The following is a 10,788-nucleotide window of genomic DNA, read 5'->3' on the forward strand; positions in this document are numbered from 1 at the left end:
GGGGGCCTGCAAAACCATGAGACCCTGCTGTATTGGGGGTTACTGTAGATCCAAACCCTAACAACTTCTAAGTAAAGGACTTGATACTTATCATATAGTATTTTGACTGTGATTTGACCCTCAGAAGTATAACGTGTGATTGTAGCAACCAAATTAAATTTTTTAACAAAAATAAATAAATATAAATTTAAAATGAATAAATAATAAATAAATGAATGAATGAATAAATAAATAAATAAATAAATAATAAAAATTTTCAATAAACATCATTAAAATTCAAAGAGCCATCCAGGTGTGGTGGTGCACACCTTTGATCCCAGCACTTGGGAGGCAGAAGCAGGTGGATCTCTGTGAGTTCAAGGCCAGCCTGGTCTACATAGTGAGTTCCAGGACAGCTGGGACTACAGGGAGACCCTGTCTCAAAAAGACCGAAAAAAAAAAAAAAAAAAAAGCCAATAAGTCCTTGGTATCCACCTGTCTCCCCTTCCCCATTCCCCAGTATTGAGGTTTCAGTCATGTGCCACTATATCTGGCTTTTACATGTGGCTCCAAACTCAGGTCTGCATGCTTGCACAAGCATGTTACCCACTGAACCATCTCCCCAGCCTACACCCCCACTCCTTCTCACCCCCCACTCCCACTTGTTAGAGCCTCCAGTTTTTCTCCTTGTGAGACTCTGATTTTTTAAATATTTTATTTTTTATTTTTATTTTATGAGTACTAGTGTATTGCCTGAATGTATATGAGCCCACCAGTGTCATATAATGCCACAGAGGTCAGAAAAAGGTGTCAGATTCCCCTGGAACTGGAGTTAAGGATGATTCTTAGCTGCCATGTGGGTACTGGGAATCAAACCCCGGTCTTCTGCAAGAGCAGTCAGTGCACTTAACCACTGAGCCAACTCTCCAGCTCAGATAGACTCTGATTTTCATCTTTATTTTTGGATTCCCACAAAGTGATGTTTTGGGGAAAGGGCTTCAATAACAAATTAGGCAAATTTAGAATTGGAATCTCATTTACTCAACTCTTCTGTGTTTCTAACTATGTCTTTGAATTGTTATAAAGTAACACAGTAAGTTGTGTTCAGAGAAGTTCTCCAGGTACACCTGGAGGCAAATTAGCCACTCCAAATGCACAGATGCCAAATACCCAGGAAATAGCTACATTGAGTGGGACACCAATGTCTCTAGTCCAGGTAGAAACTCATCATGAGTATCCTAGGATTAAATATGAGGCAAGTATCTAAGACAATTATTATGTTTTCTATATTTATGAGACATATTTTCTGGATTTTCATTAAAATATTGTTATTTATTTTTTAACTCAAAATGTTATAAAACATATATATAAGAGAAAGAAACAAGTAAATGAAAAAGTTATGAATATATTTTTGGTTAAAAACTTTAGGGAGAAAAGAAAGTGCTTTTTGAATAAGATTTTAGATAGTAATTTTGTCCCACAGTAAAAGGATTTTCAAGGTGGAGTAGAAATGAGGACATTAGAAGGCTTGTGAATGTGCAGATGGTCTGAGCAGATCAAAAATGTTCAAAAAAGATAAACCTTAAAAATGGGTGGTACATATGTGATTTCATTTACTAGAATTGAAGACTTTTTATAATCATAAACTTGTATTTTGCTAGGTATTTCTTTGCATCAGTCAGTCTGCTCTAGGCGTTAGGAGGAGGATACAAAGAGGCAGTGGGACACCAGATATTCCACTTTAACTTTTAAATTTGGCTTTCAGAGTTTTCAACAATAGCAACAAACAAAAGTCCATTCAAAAGGCTGGGGGGGAGCAATAAAGACACAAGATTAGGCCCAATTGACAGTCTTAACCCTGAGAAATAATACATTTCTCCAGCATATAAGTACCTGCTCCCACAGAGGAAGCCCAAGTGGTTGTAAAAAGTGCAATTCTTGCTGCTGCAGCTGTGAAAAAAGTAGGCCACTAGAAAAGAACTGTTCTAGAGCCCAGGGCATTGCCTCCTCTGTAAGGAGGCAAACCACTGTAAGGGAGAATATCCCACCCAAGGCACAAAGACTAAAACTGCCTAAGGGTCCCTGAAGAAAGACCCATTCAAGTGACTGCAGATAGACACAGAGGCACTTTGAGTAACTCTTGATGTGACAGGTAAAAGTGTTAATTTTCTTCTCAGCTCTGAGACTTTGTTCTCTGTCTTAGCTAGTAACCCAGGACTCCTTATTACACATTTGTGTAGTAACCAGTGCTGGTGGAACTATTCCAAAGCCAAAGAAGTTCTTGTCAACCCTGGACTCAGATTACCCTACCTGACAGAATGGCAAAGTATGTTGTTAAAAGCTCCTGCTAGACTCTACAACATGGTAGCCAGGAGACTTACAAACTGTAACCGTCTCACTAGGTCTCTGAGGCAACAGAAATGGCTGCGGCACGTCTTTCCTAGAATTAGATGCAAGCCCATCATAAGCAGAAGCAGAGAATAAATGGACTACCAGCAAAGATACAGACTGTCTGAAAACAGCTGATGACTTGAAACATAATATTCTGTTGTCCAAAGCGGGTTTACAAAACAAACTATTAAGCAACTCACAACAGCTCCAAATATAGACATTAACTATACTAGTCACTTGTACCTTTGGGGAAAATACTATAAAGACCACCGTCAAAAGAAATCATAAGGCCTATTTGCTGTATCTCTGTAACCACCCAAAACATGAAACTCAGCCTTTGTCTGCTATAGCCCAGTACAAAAGCAAAGACACATTCTGAGGAAAGTATTGACAAGTAGACTTCACTCGTGCTGCCTTATCAAAAATACAAATACCTTCTGCTATTCAATGACACCTTCGCAGACTGGGTAGAGGTTGATTACCCGGCCCAGATGAAAAAGAACTCAAAAGTTATTATTATACTCTTTAAAATGATAAAAGTGCTCAGTAAATGCAACCACACAATTTTCCTTTTAATCTATCCCACCACTGAATTCCTTCTTGAAATTGTCCTTTTATGTTTTGCTACAGTAGCAATATGTAACAATTGGCATATTTTTCTACAGTCTAAGAGATCACACTCCTAAACTCAAAAGTTATAATAATAAAGGCAACTGTACTACAAGAAATGATTGTCTTTGCTATTCTGACAGCAACACAAGGACAACCCGTCACACTGCAGCATAGCTGATAGCTGACAGGAGGAGGGAGGGTAACACAAGGGGAACCTGTGTCACTATAGAGTAGCTGACAGCTGGAGGACTTGTCTTTAGCCCTTCAAGATTTATATAAACCCAAATTAAATCTTTGTCATATTCTGCCCTAAGTTTTAATGATTTACTAACATCAATGTTCTGAGACATCCTGTGATAAAGAGGCCCTGGTAACTTGATGATAATTGATTATGTAGTTTTGATGTCTCAAGTTAAAGCATTCATCTTCCAGATTCCCAATGAATTATTACCCTCTGATCTGTAAGCTTGAACCTCTTATGTCCCTCTTAGATCAGACAGGCCAAGACTTTTGATTCCTGGATGGGCAGAGTCTATATCCTTGTTAAGCAGCAAAGAAGTTTCAGAAAGGCTTGAGAGATCTTTCCATGGTTAAGAGCACTGATTGTTCTTGTAGAAGACCCAGGTTCGAATCTCAGCAAACATACAGTAACTAACAACCATCCATAACTCCAGTTCTAGGGAATGCAATAGGCATTTTATGACAAGGGTGCACTTACATACATTCAGACAATACACACATACAAATAAAATAAAAATAAATAAAATTTTTTTAAGTTTCAGAAAATGGATCTTTGTCCCTCTTGAACCCTTAAGAATAAGGGTTCAAAGTCTCAGAGAGGGAAATTAAGACAGGATAAAAAGACAAGGGAAATTATGGGAAATAAGAAAGAAAGGGAACCTCTCACCCCAGAGTCTGTTGTGCCCTCTCTCAGGAATTGCAGCACAATTAACACTTCCTGCAAAGGTTGCCTGCATAGACAGTGCTCCTTTATAGCAATGTTTTAATGAGACTATTGAAATAGAGTTTATAGAGATGACCAGGTGGGTTAAAGTATATGAGTTCAAGTGCCCAGAACCCTAGTAAAAGACAAATGTGTGGCATGAGTATCCATAATCCCAGGGTTTCCACCAAGAGAAGGGAGATGGAGACAGGAGACTCACTAGATGGTCACGAGCCAGCTAGCCTGGTTTACACAGTGGAGGACACAAAGAAACCCTGTCTCAAACACAGTGGGAGGTAAAGACTAGCACCAGAGGTTGTCCTCTGACCTCCACTCATATACTAAGGCACATGCATACCCACATTCACATACATGAATACACACACACACACACACACACACACACACACACTAATGTTAAATAGCAATGAATCATGTTTAGTGCCTAAGCGTATGTGACCTTTCTCCTTCCAGAGCTATACATCTATAGTTTTCTAGGAATTTTACAAGAAACCTCATGTATAACAAAAGACATATCTGAACTCCTTTATACAACCTGCTCCATGTTTTCATTTATCAGATTGCAATCATATCCAAGTAACCTTCAGAGTCACCCTATAATCTCATTTATTGAAAGAGGAAGAAAATGAAAAAAAGTTTCATAGCAACCCTTTGAGGTGCAACTTGAGAACCTCCAAAGTGGCATACATGACTGCTGCTGAGACACTTAAGTGGGACTCTCCTTGAGAAGCCCATGCCTATACTCTTGAGTGTATGTTATTCTTCCCCTGAGCACCTCTATTCTATCAACCCCATCCAGAAATCTGCTAAATTTCCTCCTAATAAACTCCAACACTGCTTCATCATTAAATTATTTTCTGTGGCAAAGTCAAGAATATGAACAGAAGTCCTTGAAGGACAGAGGACTGCTCAGGCTCCTGACAGCAGTGCTGGGTCATGTCTCCTGCTCTCAACTTCTGAAGAAATTATAAATGTTATAGCATGTGTCCTTTGAATTGAAACATTCCTTCCTGTGGGGAACCTCTTTATGACTCAGAATATAAATGAAATGCTCAAGGCCTCTCTCCAAGATTATACAGGCAATATAAATTTTGAGAGAGGAGATTTTTCTCCCTGGTTGAGCTGCCTACTGATAGATAAAAAGTAGCCGTATGATGAATAGGGTGGATCAGGAGAAAGCAGAGTTTATTAGCAAAGAAATACATGGGGCAGATTCTCTTCTGGGCAGGGAAAATGTCTTGCCCAGGTCGTGAGCTGGGGTCTTTTAAGGGCGAGGCTTCTGCTTCCTGCAGAAGGTAGGAAGATGTATTTCTTTAAAGTTGGGGGGGAAGTGGGAGAGCAGGACTGTAAAAACCTGTTCTCTTTAGAGATCAAAGGGGAAGCCTGCTGTGTTGGCCAAACAGTGGAGAAAAATCTGCTTCTCTTGACTTGAAAGACCAAGGTGCTTGTCAGCTCAGTTCCCTTTTCTCAGGACCACGAGAAGTCCTTGAGATCCTGTTGGTGAGAGGGCAGGGCCATCTGAACCTTAACATTCCAGCCTTTTGTGTTATAGGATAGGGGGTGCCGTTGTCATCTTGCTACTTTCTGCTGGACAGGGTCGATGTGGGGAGGCTGGATATTAGGGGCGGATCAGACAGTGGGGGTTCCCTCTTCATGCATCTCAACAGGGTCCTCAATTGTTGACAGGTGCTTGTATACATGGGGGGAAGGAAAGTAACAACTGATTAAAATTAGTAAGAGTTAGTTTTTGGATTTGGTCCTGAAAATATCTGAAGAGGCAAGGAGCAATGGTTAGCAACAAAGTAATACCTCATTTTTCATTTTTTTTTCTTCTGCCAGGGCTGAACTCAAGAGTGATGGACTCAGGATTTGTTTTCAGGCATTTTGATAGCTGTTGGAGGGGCTAGAATCAGTGTCAGTTCCCTCTCAAAGGCTTCTAGATAGGGACAGAACACAAATTTAGCCATCATTGTATTTTTTTGGCTAGAACAATAGTGGGCTGCCTCCCTTAGCTGTAGGTGGGCACTACAGTATTGTAGACCAAGATTTGAAGTCTTACATCTGAGTAATGTTGTCTTATTAGGAACAAAATCATCAACGAGAGATAATTGCCTAAATAACATAAAAGCTTACGTCTAATGTCTGGGTTGTATAATCCCTTGAACCCTTAAAATATACTGATGACTTTAATTTTTGATTATACTTTTCTTTTGGGTGTTTAAGACCATACTGTTGGCCCAAATAAACCAATTTATTTTTATTCCTAAGGCCATTTGAGGATCTGTCTGCAGGGGTCACATGTGGTTGGGAGGAGCCCCTGGCTCCTTTCTTTTAGCAGTTCCATCTATATGAAGATAAGTCAAAGGTCATGCTCGATCATGGCTGGCTTCTCTTGGCAGCATGGAGGAAATGTTTCCTATATATTGATCCTCTTCTTTGTAGACTGGACACTGGTTCATGTCCATCTTGTGGGGCCTCCATGGCCTCCTTGATCAACAGGACAGGTGACTCATCACAGTTGAGGGACATTTTGAGAGCTGCTCATAGTCCCCTGGAACAAGTCGACCCAGGAGGGAAAGGAGCAAAAATTGTCCTTTATGTCCCTCTGACCAATTTAGTATTGGCCTCCAATAAACCTTGGCTAGACATCCTTAGACTAGTTGACTAAGTTGTGACCTTAGAAATTTTAAGATTGTCTACACATAATCCTTGTCTCATCCTTGTTATATTGTAACAACCCTACACAGACCTTCATCACCTGCCCAGCTCTCTCATTTCTCTGTCAATTCTGGAAATATCCATCCATCATAATTTTCATATATAAATCCTTCTTTAAAAATATCTCCATTCTCATATCCTTCCAACATCCTCCCATTTTCCATTTCCTTTTTTTTAAATAACCATGAGACACAATAACATTAACAAACAAATTTTTCATCTGTTGTGAGACTGCTTTTCCTGGGGATACTAAGCAATGCTTTTCCCCTTTTAAGGTTTTAGCATCAAACCAATGTTTAATTAATGTTTTCCTGGAAAACCAACAAATTTACGAAGCTTACTTACAGAGGTGACTGAGGGGTTGCTGAGATGTATGAGTGAGTGACCTGAGAGTATTTACATTGGAAAGCCTTAACTCAACATGGATCAAGCCTTCTCTTCCTAGCCTTTTCCAGATAATATACTTCAGTCTTCCCCAAGTCCAGGAAACCATGTGATTAGGGCTAAATTACATACAGTTGTCTGGGCAGAGCAGCTGGATACTCGGGTGAGCATTCAATGACCCTGTTTACCCCTCCTCCTTTAATTAAAGACTTAAGTCAACAAGTCCAATTGTGATGATTTTCTGTTAGTGGACACAGCTGAAGTCATCCAGATAATATACTTCAGTCTTCCCCAAGTCCAGGAAACCATGTGATTAGGGCTAAATTACATACAGTTGTCTGGGCAGAGCAGCTGGATACTCGGGTGAGCATTCAATGACCCTGTTTACCCCTCCTCCTTTAATTAAAGACTTAAGTCAACAAGTCCAATTGTGATGATTTTCTGTTAGTGGACACAGCTGAAGTCATGAAGATGGTAGCTGTTTGACTCAGAGGAAAGTAGTGCATAGCATCATCTTATTAAAAGAACATGGAATCTAGATTATATACACAAGAAAATGTAATAAGTTTATATTACCCATGTACATATTGTGTTTTATAAGTTTCTAGAAATCTTTTACCTTATGTAGTTTAGAGAGCAGTCTACAAAAACCTTGCTTTAGGTGGAAAAAAGCAATTGGTACATGAACATTATCAAATTAATGTTTAAAACCTCCAGCATAATCAATTAAGGAAAACTGTGCTATAACCCTGTTCAAACTTTATAACTGTTGGAGTGGGAGAGATGGGAGGGGTGTCCTGTCCACAAGGGGACTCAGGGGCAGGGGTATCGGAGGTAAGGTCTTGAATCAAAGTAGAAGTTAGATACAGGAGGGATAAACAGGTTATTTGAGCTAGATGCCAGAATAGGGGAGATTAGGGAATATTTGGCAAGGAGGTGTTTAAGGTTTTGGATTTTCTCAAGTAGAGGAGAGTTAGTGGAAGGAGAGCAGGTGATGGACTTAGAGTGGCTCTGGAGAGGGGGAAGGTTGTGGCATGGAGAGGGAGTTCAAGTTGGAGAAAGGAGGAGAGATGGGTTAGGCACTGGAATGGGAGGCAAGGGAAAGTATAACAAGGGGAGAGCATGGGGAGGATTTGGCTGTGCCTCAGGCTGGGGAGAAGGAGGAGGTTGGGATGGGGTCCTAATCAGAGGCAATTCATTGGCTATGGTAGGATCAAAAGCTGAGGTGGAGGGGTAGGGAGGAGGATGAGGAAGGGCTGAGGCCCCTGGTATGTTGGGATCCCATGAAACTCTCTTAGCCAGAAGAACCTGATGGGAAGAACATGGGACCTAGAGGGAGAGATTAGCACAGAGATTGAAGCAAGCTTGGATGTATAGTAATTTGGACCATTTGCCTTTATGGTAGCAGAAATTTTCTAAATCTCTCAAAATATTGAAGTTTAAGGTTCCAGTGTCTGGCCAAACAGAGTCATTATCTAACTCATACTGAGGCCAGGCAGTGGTACACAGGAACTTCAGGTGTTTTGGCCTGATTGTATCCAAAAGTCCTCGCTGCTTTAAGGATTTAAGAAGACATGCAAGAGGTGTGAGACCCCCAAGACTTTGAGTGGGTGGTTCCCATAGTGACAGATTAAGTACAGAGTGAAGAGGAGATAGAGAAAGAAGTGAGCAAGCGGGTAGGAGGTAGAGACAGAACCAAATATATGGGAGACAAAGAAAATCCTCTTTCCATAGGGAGTGGAGGCAGGATCACGAGTCCGGGAAGGAAAGCGCAGCAGATGAGGAAGAGAGAGAGATGGGGAGGGAGTAGGAGGAAAAAGTGTTTGGCATCAGTCATGCAAAACAAGAGCGAGGAGAGCCAGGCACCAAAACAAAGTGCTCTTTTTTGTTGCACAGGTTCGGGTTATAATTTTTGAGTTATTTCCAAGTCCCAGAAGGTGGCATACTGCAATTAGATCACCAAGGAGAGGAAAGGCAAGATCCTGTCCTGGACAGGAGGTAGTGTGTGTTCGTATCTCTGGAAATAGCGTCCTATAGCCAGAGAAAGGAAGGGGTTTTCTGACACGTGTGATTTCGAGGCAAGCGAGAGGCATGGAAAACTCTGCAATGAGAACATGGCATGACCAGCCAGTAGATGAAGACAAAGTACAAAGAATGGGATGGGAGAAAAGCAGAAAAAATGCAGTGAGCCAGAAGGGAGGGAAGTTTGTGGAACAAGTTGATCCTGAGGTTTAGTAGAGGCTGAGGGAAGATGAGCCCTATAAGGACAGTGGTTTAGTAGAGGTTTGGTAGAGCTCAAGAAGGGCAGTGGTGAGAGAGAGGGAGGGAGAGAGAGAGAGATAGGGAGAGAGAGAGATAGGGGAGAGAGTTACTTAAAATTAATTTATATATATTTAGTACCAGGAACCATGTCATAGATTAAAGAAAGAATATTTTGGCTGAAAAAAAATATTTTGGTGTTAATTTAACATTTTTAGTTTGTATAAGATTTTACTTGAAAATTAATATGATACCAAGTAAATTAATTTTAAGAAGCATAAATTTATGTTGAATGTATATGCATATTTAGTTATATAGTCTTTGTTGAGAATGTGGTTGGTTTATCATTTTTAAACAAAAACATTTTGTTTGAAGTAGACGAACCAAATGAACACATCTTAAAACACCATGAAAGTAAACTAAAAACAAAAATGTTATTTAACAAATAGGATCTTACCCAACCAACTTAGATGTCATTTTGTATAGGTAATTAGTAGCCTAAAGAAAGAGTTAAGTTTTCCATATCGATTTGAGGTAGCATTTTTCTTTTTTTAAGAGCTAAATAACTGAAGGAAGTTAATAAAACCTTGTAGGAGGCAGGAAAGACAAAAGGAAACATTAACAGATTAAGTTAAGAATAAATAAAATCTAAATAGCACTGAAACTAATTCCATTAGCTAGTTTTATTTTAGTCAGTAATACCCTTTGTTGAAATTAATTTATACCTTAGAGGTTCTCAACTGCACAGTACCTTTACTCTTAGGCTGTTTTGTTGTTCTCCTTCTCCTTGTCACGGGATCAGGGGGCCAGCCTGAACCTGGAAAAGTCTTGGAGAACACATCTTGAGAAAATAGGCTCAAGTTTGAAGTGGGGGGGCCAATCCCATCTTCAGAGTCAGCGTCTCAGTGAGCTCAAACAGCATGTGACAATTTACCAATATGATTAATATTACCCTGAAATTATAACTAGAAAGAACTCAGGGAATGATGGGGCAAGCATAGAGCATCTGAGTATCAGAGAGGGAAATAACTCTATTTCAGAGAAAAAGAGGCTTAAAATCACAATGTAGAAAGGGGAGGAGTTAAGACCAGTAGAGATGGCATCTCAAGCCTCTCATTTAAGTAGACTATTACTTTTTACCTCTCATTGTTGTAACTATGTGTTGGTAGCAGCTTGTCTCTTGTAAGGTTTGGCCCTAGAGTACAGCAAATTCCCATGAGCTTCCCAGGTCTAGCCATCACAAAGTGTCAGCTCCCTTTGTACCGGGATAGTCTTGAAGGCATATGGCTAGAAAAACTTTAAGTTCCCTTTAGAAACTAATAAGTATACTATGAAAACAGTGAGAATTCAAAATAGTCAGCTTTAGAAATCAGCAAATATGCCATATAAAAGATGTTAAAATCCAAATAATTCCTTTAAAACTACTAGGTAAAGATGTCATGCAAACAATGTCAAAATCTAAAAATAATTCCTTTTAAAAA

This window comes from Nannospalax galili, unplaced genomic scaffold (assembly GCF_000622305.1).
Source record: "Nannospalax galili isolate Female #2095 unplaced genomic scaffold, S.galili_v1.0 scaffold40, whole genome shotgun sequence".
In the NCBI taxonomy this organism is placed as follows: domain Eukaryota; kingdom Metazoa; phylum Chordata; class Mammalia; order Rodentia; family Spalacidae; genus Nannospalax; species Nannospalax galili.